The following is a 14347-nucleotide window of genomic DNA, read 5'->3' on the forward strand; positions in this document are numbered from 1 at the left end:
TTTGCTTTCTCAATTCCTCTATGGAATTTTCCTTATTGATTTGTAAGCACTTGTATCTTAAGGATATACTAAATGCTTGTTGAGTGTTGCAAATTTTCCTCTAGTTATTTTTCTAGATTTTAATGGAATTTTTTTCAACGTAAAAGTTTACAGCATTTTATATAATTAAATACATCAGTCTTTCCCTTTATGGTCTATGTTCTTATTGCCAAGTCTTAGTAAGCCCTTTCCAACATCATGGTTTGAAAAATATTCACTCGTGTTTTCCTCTGGTATATTTACACTGTCATGTGCATTGATTTCATTTGGTGCCTAGAAGAGGGCCTGGCACCTAGCAGGTACCCATAAATGTTTCTTGAATTAATTCAAATGTTTCTTGAATTAATAAATAAGTGAATAAATGAGGGGGGCCTCCAGAGGAAATGAATCAAATGCATGATAAATTTGAAAATACTGAGAATAAATTGGTATTCAACCCCTGAGTTCAGGGGTGAAATAATTATAGAAACTTAATTCTAAAATACTTCATGGTTCAATTATGAATAACATTTAAATAATTATAACAATGTAAATGCGGGGCATGGATAAAAGCAAAGTCATGATAAAAATAGACTGAAGGATGGAGAGTATGGGACTAATAAGAGTGGAATGGGAAGTCAGTGGAAATGATGGGATGAGCAATTCAGAATGAGACCCAGATTACTGTGCTCTCTAGCAGTACAAGTTCCTCTGTGTTCATGTCTTCATTTCAGCCAGGACTGAAAAAAAAAAAAAAATTGAGAAAATGTGTCTGTCTGGAGCTTTATCTTCCATAGTACGAAGTTAAATGTTAATATCTAAAACTGGAAAAGAAGAAAAAACAGCACAAGCAAATTATTTAGAAATATAGGGGCCACACCCCTAAGACACAGGTTAAAAGTTGTGGCCTCTGGACAGTAAGATTCTATTGGTTTTTTGTTTTAATACTCTGCTTTTGAATTTATAATTGTGCAGGTTTTTAAGCTATAAAAGTATTGGCCTCTTAAAATGATAGAACTTCTTCATGGATACATTATGAGTGTGTTTTTTAACTATATTACTCACTGTTGGCATTTCTAGAAATATGCATCATTGGCAGAGGTCTTTCACCTGAGGAATTACAACCCTACAAATGGACTGATTACAGTGAATGCTGAAGTAATTTTTACTCTTACAGTTGGGATGCTTTTACTTGTCAAAATGGGACAAAGAGCCCCATATTCTTTTTCTCACCTCAGTTTTCACATTTTTATGTCAAGATAAATTTCTTGGGTAATTATGTGAAAATATTCACATAATTTGATTTATTTTAAGTGAACCCCTGATTAAAGTATATAGATATTACCCAAAGTTATAAAACTTAGTCTAAGACATGAAATATTTCAATTCAAAAAGAGGGAAGGTAAACTGAAGTCTATCAGCTAAGAATGAAAGAAAAAAATGATCATATCAGAGATTCAGATGTGTGACAAGAATTGGATCCATGACCACGAACTCATTAAGTTTAAGGGACAACCTGTATATATAGTCATTAATATAGAGAAGGCAGTTTAAATTATTTATAACTGGTAATTCTGGTTTCCAATTCTTCCTAGTATAGATTTATAGTCAAACTTAGGTTGCAATTGCCAGAGGATCTAAATTATAGGGGATTCTAGAACTCATCGCCCTTCTAGGTGCCAATATCCCCCGAGGCCCTGCACACAGGTCCTGCTGCCAGGTTCTCCAGTCAGCACAGAGGAGACCAATTTCCATCAGATACGTCTTTTTTTTTGCTTTTTCACGCTGTCACCACTAATTGCTGAGAAACCAGTTGAACCCTGAACTGTTGCTGAGATTTGCTTGATCAAAGCAGCTCTTTGTCCCATATTGACAACTCATTATTGAACAGTAAATCACCCACTCCATCAGCCTCTCCATAGCCATTAACTCAGTTTGACTGGATTAACTAGTTTTAAAGAGCCTTCTTTAAGCTTGAAGTCTGGGGTATTTGTAGCTTCACATATAGGAAATGTAAACACATATCTTCTTTGTGGAATCCTGCCCCGTGGCAATCAAAATGTTTAACAGAAACAGGCAGTGGTGAGTTAAGGACATGTATATCTTTATTATTTATTTTTTTATTGGAAGAACATCAGTTAAGAGCATTATATTCTATTACATGATTTTATATATTAATATCATATATATGATATTATGTTATTATGTGAATTTCAGGTGTACGACATTATCATTTGATATCTGTATTGTGTGCTCACCACCAAAAGTCTAGTTTCTTTCTGTTACCATATAATGTATGTCTTCTTTATTTGCTCCGCTTCTAGGGATTATTTTAAAACCATATTTTCTTCATTTATCATCAGTATTACAAGCTCTTCTTTTTTTTTCTAAATTGAGATACAATTGACATATAATATTACATTAGTTTCAGGTGTATGACACAATGATTCAACATTTGTTTGCACTGTGAAATGATCATCACATTATGTCTAGTTATCATCTGTCACCATACAAAGTTACAAGAACTTTTTTCTCCTTGTGATGAGCACTTTTAGGATTTACTCTCTTGGCAACTTTCAAGAATGTAATGTACAGCATGGTAACTGTAGACGATGATATTGTAGTACAAGCTCTTTTCTCTTCGAGCCTGGTTTTATTTAGAAATGCTCCCAAGTAGGCCCTCCTACTTCTTTTCAGCCTTTGTACTTTCCCTTTATGTGAGAGCATTTGGCTCTGAAAAGGATGCTCTGTTTCAAGGCACTGGATTCTTTCACTCTGAGCAGAATGCAGTCAGCTCCCTGTCTCGGCCCCACAGGCTGTTGATTGTGACGATTTCCATGCCCACAGCATAAAAAATGTTCCTCTTAGTGTGTAATTAGCTTTATCTGCGTGGCTGTGTGATGCTCACTTTTAATTACATGCACTTTCAGCGTTTTCACTGAATTTCAAACACTTGATATGAGAGGCCCTGATTAGAGCTTCCCTGCTCATATCCAGGATGGATTTGTGTGGACACAGTGATCTCTGCTCCCACCAGCATTCTTCCCAGTGGGCAGTTATTGATCACACCTCATAGGATGCTGACTTTACACAGAGCATCTATCTGCTTGAAATACACAGTGTTACTATAGCAAAATGATCAATCGACATAGCATGCTCATTTTTTCCTCTCTACATTCTACCTTTCCAAAAGGGCATTTTGGAGAAAGAAGAGTGCTTAAAAAATGCTCTTCTTCCTGGAGCTGGTTATCAAGCTTGACATAAATGATACTGGTTTTCTTTGTCGATTACTAGAATCCACTTGCACACAGCACAAAGTGTAAAATGTGACAGCATGACACATTTTATGAAACCCCACTGTTAATATACTGATTTCCTGAACAAATATTTATTGAGCTCCTACTATGTGCCAAGTACTGATCTCGGTTCTGGAGATGCAGGACAGACCGGTGACCACTAAGTTCGTGGAGCTTACATTCTGGTGGGGAAGAAATGGAGAAAGGCAAGGAAACAATAAACCACTTGGTAACTGATTCGGATGGTGTCAAGAATAGTAAGGATGTGAATATGTTAATAGGACAGACATGGTAAGAAAAGGCTTTTTGGTGAGGTGATGTTAAATGTAAGATAAAAATGATGTGCTTGCTTTAGGATCATCTTTAAAGGATGATACCTTGTCTCAACTTTGTTAGTTCCATTAGTAATTGCCTCCCTTCGTATACAAAATAAGTAGTGATGAAAAGGTTTTATAGCCTCTTTTCCTCTCCACGATTTAAAAACAAGAGTGTGATGGGAAAAATCAGTCATCTTTTTGCATCTAGCCTTGTGCAGCCATTGAGAACATAATAGGTAAAGTTGTAAGAAGGGCCATAATTCTCTTTCTGGTAAATTGCTAAATTATACCTATCAATCATGTTACCTGTTATACCTTGAGTCCCACTCATAGCCCCTCTGGAGCAGCTTCCCTAGGGAGATGCATGACAGCCAGCGCAGCAGAGTAAGCTACAAGTGAGCATCTCCCTGTGGCCTAGGAGAGGCCACCCTAACATGAAAAGTTCTGTCTCAAAGAAAAGCTATGGGGCACTATGACTTTTACTCATCAGAATTCAAATTAGAAACTATGGTGACAATCATCAGTTAGTAGAGGGCATAGAAGCCATAGTCATGAAATAGAGAGGGAAGCTGCATGGGCAGAGCAGCCATAATAAGTCAGAAAGTTAAGAGCGAGCTGGGAACATGGGCAAGAAGGAGTGGGAGGAACAGAGGTGTGTCTTACAGAGTAAAGGAGCCAGGTGGTGATGTGAGGAGAAGCAGAAAGACAGAAACAAGTCAAGTCACAAAAAGTGACAGCACATCAGAATGAATATTCATCAAACCAAAAAGTGAACGGACCTCGGTCAGCTTTAGGTCTAGGACCAGCAGAAAATCCACCTCTACAAGGCCAGGTTGTGCTTCTCTTTCTGTTCTTCTCAAAAGGCCTAGTTAATGCCTTCTGCCCACCTCACCATCCAGCCTATTTTCTTGAGTACTCATGAGACATGACCACATGGTTAATATTCCATATTTCTTTCTTTTTGTTTTCTAAATCACAACTATCCTCACAATAGTTGTCTCAGAATGAGTCTTTGCCCTTAGGAATAGCGATTTGGTAAAACTGAACAAAACTACACATCTGGTCACCCGTTGACCCAGCAATCCCACTTCTCAGGACCGACCCTGAAGATACGCCTCCAGTAATATCAAAATACACACACACTGGTATTCATTGCAGCATTATTTGAAGTTGTACAAGCAATCTAAATGCCCAAATATAGAAAAGTAGTTGAATAAACTGTGGCACATAACACGCGATGAAGTAGTAGTATGCAGCTGTAAAAAATAATTATGAGTTGATATAAAGTGATTCCCAGAAATCAAAGGATATCATTTAACAACAAAAGCGACAAAAGGGGCGAGGGAACTGTAAGTTAGAAATTCAAAGATAACTCGTATCAAAAGAGAAAAAAGAGTGAGTCTCTGATTTTTGTCATCAGAAGTCTAAGACAACCACAGAGCACTGCTATAATATTGTGCCACCAGTCTAGTAGAATACATACTCCTAAATTCCAAATTCTTCCTAAGATATACTCGAAAGATGGACACATGGAAACAGCGCTGTATCAATCACTAGCAGATTCAGCAAAGCAGACACAGGAGAAAGTGAAATTTAGGAAAGAAGAGTGAACATTTAAACAAGTGCTGCAGTCCAATTGTGAGAAAAATCGAAACTGTGTTGGTCTCCCTATTGCTCACCTATACTACTTCGTACTGTTTTTATGTTGAACTTTTACTTCCAGAGCACGTGGGGTGAAGGGGAGGTGGGGCGGCTCCAGGTGTAGGGTTTCAAAGGTATTTACAAATGTTCAGTTCCTTTCCTCTGAAAAGCCCAGGTGAAGGAAACAGAGTGCAGTGTTCCTCGCGATTACCAGCAGAGGGCGCCAGTGCCCGCCGAGTCTAGCTGGGCCCCGCAGCGAGCGAGGACAGGCACCCGGGGCCTCGGGCTCGCCTGGCGATCGGGAATGCTAAACCAGGTGAGCAGGGCGCATTGCAGCCTGGTCAAGGGGAAGGCACTTGATAGAAAGCACAGAGAATCTGGGCGTCTTCTAAATTTTTCAAGAGAAAAATCACAGGAAAACGCACTCATATTAAAAGGTGAATACGACCTTCGCAACCCTTCCCCTGATTTTATTTACAAATGTAAAGATCCTGAAAGATTCATATTCCTAATTTTAGACTCTGACGCTGTTGACTCGAAAACACACAGATAATTTATTTCCTTCATTTAGCCGACCATATATTGATTCAGCCCCTACTTTATATCACATGTCATAGGCAGAACAAAACAAACAACAACAAAAATACACAAAACAAAACAAAATGAGGATAACCCTGGTCATCAAAACGAACAAATCTAAACCTCCGTTAGAAAAGTGCCAAGTCAAGGAATTTTTAAAAGTGACCGATGGCGATACCAATTATGTATTTTTAAAATGATGTTTCACCAAAAGGTAAATAATTAGTATTGACGTGAGAAGCCTGGGTTCTTGGTTAACTCAAACCTCCTCCCCGCCCCTCCCCCCAAAAGCCATCAGTTGAGCCATGGCTACATCTTTGTGATTTGTTTATTTCTGATTTCCTTGGTAGATTAAATTGCTTAAACTTACAGGGAATTTTTTATTTTAAATTATTTAAATATTTTAAATTAGCCGAATGATGATGATGATGACGATGATAACAATAATGGCTCCAAACTATAGCATTTACTATGTGCTGGGTCCTTCTTTAAGAATACAACAAATATTAAATCAAGAATCTATAAAACAACAAGTGAGAAAGATATGATTACTACTTCATATTACAGAACTTCAGAGAGGTTAAGTAACTTGAACAAGGTCACATAACTAGTACATGACAGAGCAGGATCTGAACTCAAGAAGTCTGGATCCAGACCCCACTCTCCTAGCATAATATCGTGCTTCCTATTGTCAGACATCAACCATAGCATACTCCTCCACGAGTAATGAACTTCCATGCAGAATTAATTTGCTCTCCCTCCCCTGAAACCTTTTCAGTCACTCCAGATTGATTGATTACCCCAGTCTTTCCTACCTCCTTCCCTGCCTATAAACTGCCACGTAATAGAACCTTGCCAGTTAAGAGAAGATAAAATTCTTTCCTTGTTTGAATAAGTTTTTTCTTAACATCACACCTAATTCTGACCTTATTTTTGTATTCTCTGTTCATAAGTTAAATAACTGTTTTTGTGACTGTAGACGCCTAATTTAAACCGTGTAGTTTAAAAATTCATTAGTCACCCATATTACCCAAACTCAAAACATCTGTCATACTCCTCTCCTTATCCCCAAGGTAATTTTGCCAGGTCATGAGAAACTTCCTCCTCTATATTCTCTCAAATGTCTCCTAGATCTTCTTTTCCATTTCAGTAGCAGCTCCAAATGCTTACCTCAGGCCTGGGCTTTATAACAGCCTCTAACTGCTCTCCAGACCCAGAACCGGCCCACAAACCTCTGCCAGGTGAAACTTTTTTAAGCAACCTTCTAATCAGGTTGTATTTCTTGTTCTGAGATGTTGCATGCCTTCGCTGGTCTATGGAAGTAAGTAGTGAATCAATTTAGAAATAGGCTCCAACTTAGTTTTACTATTTTCTGGTTACACAAAAATACTTCATTGCATAGGCAAATTCATAAAGACAAAAAGTACAATAGAGGTTACCAGATACTTGAGGGAGGGGACAATGGAGTTCATGTTTAATGGCCACAGAGTTTCTGTTTGGAGTGAAACAGAAACATTGTGATGAAAACATTTTGGAAACAGTAGTGACAGTTGCATAACATTATGAATGTAATTAATGCCAGTGAAAAATGCACTTAAAATGGTTAAAATGTCAAATTTTATGTTACATATATTTAGCACAATGAAAACATTTTAAAAAAGTATACCTCATTCTAGCCCAACTAGACCAATTTTTCCTTCTGCTCTGAACTCCATTCTCCCCTTTTAACTCTATACAAGGCAGAAAAAAATGATGTCGCCATGCTGTCAACTATTTCTTGAGCCTTGTGAGTCTTCTTGCTTCCTTTTTCTGATCAGTGAAATATCAGAATAAAAATTTCATAATGTCTCTGGTGGCTTTTATTGCTTTTCCATTACAAGTTTATAGGAACGTTGTTTTCTTTCTTTTCAGTGAGCATAGCCCTTCTTAAAGCATACAGAAATAGCAAAATGAGTTTATTTCATGGACTGTGCTTTCTAATCAGATGGTGTCTTGTGGAGTATTTTCTCAAAGGAGATCATAAAGGCTCTGGACCGTCACACCATGCACTGTGGAGTCTGATCGCCCCTGTTTCAAAAGTAAGTCGGCTGATAGATTTTCTAGACCATGTTCAAGCCAAATGTCTGAAATTTTTAGCATTCCTTTTTTTTAATGGAGAACATTGATTCCACACATTCGGCTTTATTTTAGGAAAAAATAATTTAGCGCCTAATCTGTTTAAAATGATGCTACTGTTACTGTATAACAGCTTTGTTGTCACTGAGAAATCTCTAAATTTGAAGTGTTCACATCTCTGGTGGAAAGATCTGAAGCAGCCTTGCTAAAGAACTCTAGGCTAGGAAAGGGATGATGAGGGACTCTGGGAACATGGCAATCAAAAAGCAACTCCTTTTGTCTCTATGCTCACCTCCATCTCTCTGCATCTCATGGGGTCCTCCTGCCGAAGCCTAAGGGGAGTGGGGTTCAGGTGAAGCCTTCAGCTCTGTGGAGCCCTGGTAGAGAAAACTGGTGGAAGTATTTTTCCCCATGGGCTGGATAAATCCCTGTGGACAAGGTTTCGGGAAGCCCAGGATGAGGCTAAGAGAGTGGCAGGTGCTGGAAAAAATGTGCCCCACAGTCATGTTGTGATTCTTATGACAAAAGATGACACGGATGGTGCCTCCTGAAATTGTGCATGGTGGCAGCCCGAGCTGATATTGTTCCCCCACGCACTCAAACTGCCCCGCCCCCGCTCCACCATCCAACACACACACACACACACACACACACAGAAAATCTCATAGGAATTGCCTCAGACTTCTCACCTGTGACACTGACAAAGTGGAGTAGCATCTAAGACAGAAGCAACCAAAACATAGTGGAGTAGTAGCTAAGAAAGGACTGCAACCTGAGACTCTCAGCCACGATGTTTTCCATCTGTCAGATTGAAAGATATTTGAAGATAAGAAGATTGCCAGAAACTATAACACTCAAATACCCTTTTCCAAGGAAATAATTAAGACTCAAAACCAGCAACTAATGAATCAGAAAAGAGATCTTAAGATAGAAGATGAATAGGAAAGGTCAAAACCACTCAACAGGATGCAGTGGGCCATTTTGTAACCATAAAGCAGACATTGTTAAAAATATATATATAACAGACCAAGCAGATTATTCACCAAATTCTAGAAGCTAAATGCATAGAGGGAAAACTATTACAAATCCAAGGAGAACTTGATAAAATAACTATTATAATCAGAGACTTCTAGATATCTCCCTTAGATAGAATATTCAGAAAAAGGGGGGAGGGTAAGAACCTAGAGTAATTAAAACATACAATCAATAAACCTAATAGTATAACTGATACTTATAGAATCTTACTTCCATTCAATAGAGAATATACATTATTTTCAAATGTATAGCAATAACTATAAAAAGTGATCACAAAGAAAGGAAATAAGTCCACAATTAAAACCTTAAAAATCTAAAAACCTTGAGATTTTACAAGCCGAATTTTCTAATTTCTAATCCAATAAAATTAGACATAAGTAATTTAAAAATAACCAAAAATCGTACCCACTTGGAAACTAAAAAGGAGCTGTTGATAACCTTTGGATTGAGCAGAAACTCAAAAGAAAAATTACCAGATATCTACAAAGCAACAAAAAAATAGTGTACAGTATATAAAACCTATGATACGGTGAGACCCATTTTCAGAGTCTGTAGCCTTGAATGCTTTTATGGCTAAAGAAGAAAGACCAAAAGCCATTAAGAACTCACTTTTATACTTCCCTAAAAGGAACAACAAAATAACCCTAAAGAAACTAGGAAGAGGGATACAATAAAGATAAAACCCAAAAGTAATAAAGTTGAACTTGTCAACTTGTCAAAATAAGCTGGAGATATTGATAAAAGAGCTATCATAAAATTTTTAAAAAGCTATAGAGGTCTGTAAGACATTTTAGCTATTTGAATATGAACTGTATATTAAATGATTAAATATTTTTTATCTAATTTTCTTTGTTGTCACAAATTAAGTATAATACAGCCCTTATTCTTAAAACTCTTGTGAAATATTTTAGGATGAAATATCATGATGTCTGCAATATATACACACATGCACATATACACAAACAAATACGGTAATAGCATTGTAAACTACAGTATCAAAATAGCATGGAGTCAGTGTAAAGAGAGACAAAGTGATCAATGGAACAGACTAGACCGTCTAGATTAAACCCACACTTAAAATGATTCCATTTTATGCGATATTTCCAGAACAAGCAAATCTGTAGAGGCAGAAAATAGATCACTGGTACTAAGCGCTGGATGATAGGGAATTTGGGAGGTGATAACTAAAGGGTATAAGGTTTCTTTCTGGGGTGATGAAAATGATTGTGGTAATGACTGCACAACCCTGTGACCATACGAAAGACCAGTCTGTTTTACTTTAAATTGGCAAATTGTATAAAATATAAATAATATCTCAATAAAATTGTTACAAAAATAAATAAAGGATCCTACTCCCCTATATTGCTTTAATAGGTATATAACAGACAACTTTATGTAATCCAATTTCTCAACTTATTTATTCAAACTTCTCCTCCTCAATACATTTTATCCTCTTTTCCCTAATTGTCCTTCCCCCCACACCAAACACTTCTCTTTATCTAAAGACTATATATTTACTTCCTCTCCTTTAGTGCCAACCTGTCCAGTAGAATTCAACTCTATGAGTACAGGGATTTTGCAATGGTTTATCTACAGTTGTATCCTCTTTGATTAAATCAATGTCTGGCACATGACAGGTGCTCAATATATATTGGTCCAACTAATGAGTACATGAATTAGAACCCCTGGTTCTGCCAAATGCCTTTTGAAATGATGCCCCTTTTTGGTCGCATATAACAATCATGGTTTAAAACCCAAATTCAGCAACAAACTGCCTATCTCTAATCTTAAAATTCATATATTTAAATTAGCATACTGAACCACCTGTGAGGAAATGGGTGGCTGAAAATCTCAATAAACAACAGGTTATGAAATTTCAAGAAGAATGGTGATCAATGTGTTATATCTGCTGTTTTCACCTTAACCTCCAGTGTCTGATACCACAGTCATCATATTAACTAACGTCTGTGGTTGTAAGCCACGGAAATACATGCTGGTGGACCCTCACAAGATGCTAATGAAGCCTGGAAAACCAGTTTCATTATGGGAGCTCCAAAGAACTCCAGCTTTCTGGCCAGTTACTTCAGGGAGTGAAAGTTGGTGTGAATTAATCCTAGCATCTGTTCTTCCTCAAGATTCAAAAAGTGGGGAGAGTCTAATTGGTCCAGCTGGTCCTGATGCTTGTTCTTGGCAAGGCAAGCATCCTCGTTGACAGTTTTACAGGACCCTGCACTTTTGGGGAAACATCACTCTTCAAAGAGGTATCAAGATGTATCACTAGCAAAAGAGGGGACAGTGCTGTACAGGGAAGAGCAACAGTGGTCACTGTTGTCACCTTTCTGCTTCGGGCCTTTCATGAACATATCATTAGTGTTTTCATAGAGGGCACGATTTCACTCAAGTGCTATTCAACAAACTTGGGCGTGAAAGTTGTGTTATATTTTGTGAATTGATAGTAATAATCAAGTTATAAAATAATACGTATCTTACATTTGACTAATCTGTCAGGAATCTGGCTTGGTCATTATTGGACATTGGAGTTGGGGGTAGTAGAAAGGCTGGAGCACTTGTGTGTAGGTGGGGGGCCTGCTTCCCACTGAGCCAGGTGCCCTCATGATCTTGAAGAATCTTCTCCACCTCTCAGCCTTTCTCCTCTCTCTCCAAGAAACTCAACTTCTTTCCCTCTTCCTAAGGTAATTTCTCAATGAACTTAAGCTTTGAGGGAAAGCCAGGGAGGGAGCCTGTTTTCAGGCAATCTCTACTAAGGGCTCTGAAGACAAACCTCTCTCTGGTTACCTTATTCGCTTCCTAGGGCTGCCAAAACAAAGCACCACAGACTGGGCGGCTGAAACAACAGAAATTTATTTCCTCACCATTCTGGAGTCTGGAAGTCTGAGATCAAAATGTTGGCAAGCTTGATTTCTTCTGAGTCTTTTCTACTTGGCCTGTGGATGGATGTCTTCTCTCTGTGTCTTCACATAGTCTGTCCTCTGCATTTGTCTGTGTCTTAATCTCCTCATCTTGTAAGGACACCAATCTGTGTTTTAGGAACCACCATATGACATCATTTTACCTTAATTACCTCTTGAAAAGCCTGTCACCAAATCTAGTCACATCCTGAAGTACTGGCTCGGACTTCAACGTATGAATTTCTAGGAGGGACACAACTCAATGCATAACACAATGGAAACACACAGTGAGAACCTTCTTGAAACAGAGAAGGAAGAAATATGGTGAGAACAGGACAAATTGACATGAATCAGCTGAGTATATTCTGTTATTGAGTCAATAGTCACCTAGTCACCTAACTTTGGAACTCTGTTTCATCTTTGTTTTGGTTTTCTGCATTAGCCAAGTCAGGGAATTGAAAATGTGTCCGAAGTGGTTAATGCTTGTATATTGTAACCTTAGAGGGAGGTGCGGGGCGGGGCGCGGGGGGGGGGGGTGCGGGGAGGGGGAGGGAATTAAGCCTGGGTTGTGTTACTAATCAGCTACAATCTTTATGCCCTAAAGACTCACAGAAACAATTTGCTAGTTGGTCCTAAGCCCTATTTAATAATTTTATAAGATAAAATAGAGTACACTCAAGTTAGCTACCCTCTGCCCATGGTCCTGCTTTATGGAGTAACATAGTGAAGTGTTAAAAATACAGGCTCTGGGGTCAGAGAGCTTGCATTTGAATCCTGGCTCTGCTGCTTATGGACTGTGTGGCCTTGGAAAAATTCCCCTCTCAATGCTTCAGATTTCCTGTCTGTAAAAGGGGTGATCATAATACTACCCCAAGCTGTAGTGCTACCATGCTGATTCCAAGGCATGTTACATTAAAAAGCTTTTGAATAGGGCCTGACATACTAAGTGCTCAATAAATGACAGCTATTATTTATTATGTAGCAGCCGAGAAATTTTTAAATCCTTAAAAATGTATAGTCACAAGGATGACTTGAGGAACCATTTTATTTTCAAAGTCACAATACAAATAGAAATAAATACCTGCTTAGCTATCTGAATGCCAGATCTGTGAAGACCTAATCCATTTAAAATGAGAAAAATCCCTGAGAGCGGCTGACATAGCAGCCCCGAAGCCTGTTACTCTATAACATATAATGGTCCTTGGACCATCACTTTGCCCCTGTAGACTGTTGTTTTTTGTTGTTGTTGTTGTTGTTGTTGTTGTTGTTGTTTTGTAAGCTTACAGCACCTGGTATTCCTAGGTGGTCTACCATCCAAGTACTAACCAGGCCCGACCCTGCTTAGTTCCAAGATCAGACGAGATCGGGCACATTCAGAGTGGCTTGGCTGTAGACTGTAGACTTGTTTCACGTACACTTCTAGCCACCTTGCCTCCTGGGTTTTCCAGAAGCAGCAAATTAGAAAGTAAAGGAGGAAAGTGATTAGACGCAGGCATACTGATGTGGCAAGAAGTGACAGCTGACAGTTGTCAGCTAAGAGAAGCAAGAAAATTAAAAAGCAGAGCAAACAGTCTCACATAGCTCAATAACCCTGAAGGGCTTCCAGGCACAGCATGATGATTGATGTTCTTAAGGATGACCTGCAGACCTGTGTTTCTTGCCATGGTAAAGGCCTCTCCATCCACATGGCTGTCCAAGCTAGGAAACTCAGCCCCCTCCTCAGCATCTCCTTCTCTCTTTCCTCCTACATCTAATTGGTCACCAAATCCTTTCAATTCCCTTTCAAATGTATCTTGAGGCTCGGGTGCCTGACAAATTCCTGAAATATTAACACACGGTTCCCGATGTTCTACTGCAGCCATCTGAGTATTGTTTGCCGAAAAAAATCGCACAAGAGACTTTCACCGGCCTCCCTGCCTCCAGTCTCATTGTCTTCGGATAGTCTAACCAAGGCAGGGCTGCGGGGACACACGCTATTAGCCGTTGAGTTTCTATCAAGTGTTAAGAGACATATGCTCATCATTCTGTTCAAATAAAAAAAATGACACCTCTTAATATAGGCACAAGGTTGCTATTGTCTTATTTTAGAAAATAAGACTAAGTGTATGTATTCAGAGTGAACTAGAGAAAGTGAAGTAATTAGCTCAATACTTCAGATGCCAAAGATCACTTTTCAACTGTATAGAGAATTGAGGGAAAACAGAGAGAGAAGTGTGTGGCTTAATTCTTTATTGAGGGTAGAACAAGTTTTGGTTTTCCTCTTCTGTTTCTATATCTCACTTTATTCTTCTCTTCAGATGCCATCATGCACCTGGTTAAACACAAATCTTGTGGGGTTTGCTTCCATAAATGCAAACTCTCTACGCTGACTGCCTTGTGTCCACCGTTCTGATTTGCAAACCCTGCACCGTGGCTCCATGGCAGGGCCTTGCTGCAG

General features: G+C 38.6%; 1 pseudogene; it reads right to left on the reverse strand.

Annotated features, from left to right (window-relative positions):
* Positions 1 to 13187: 13187 nt before the first annotated feature.
* LOC111738649 lies at positions 13188 to 13305 on the reverse strand (annotated as a pseudogene).
* Between the last annotated feature and the right edge of the window lie 1042 nt (positions 13306 to 14347).

This window comes from Pteropus vampyrus, unplaced genomic scaffold (assembly GCF_000151845.1).
Source record: "Pteropus vampyrus isolate Shadow unplaced genomic scaffold, Pvam_2.0 Scaffold41, whole genome shotgun sequence".
In the NCBI taxonomy this organism is placed as follows: domain Eukaryota; kingdom Metazoa; phylum Chordata; class Mammalia; order Chiroptera; family Pteropodidae; genus Pteropus; species Pteropus vampyrus.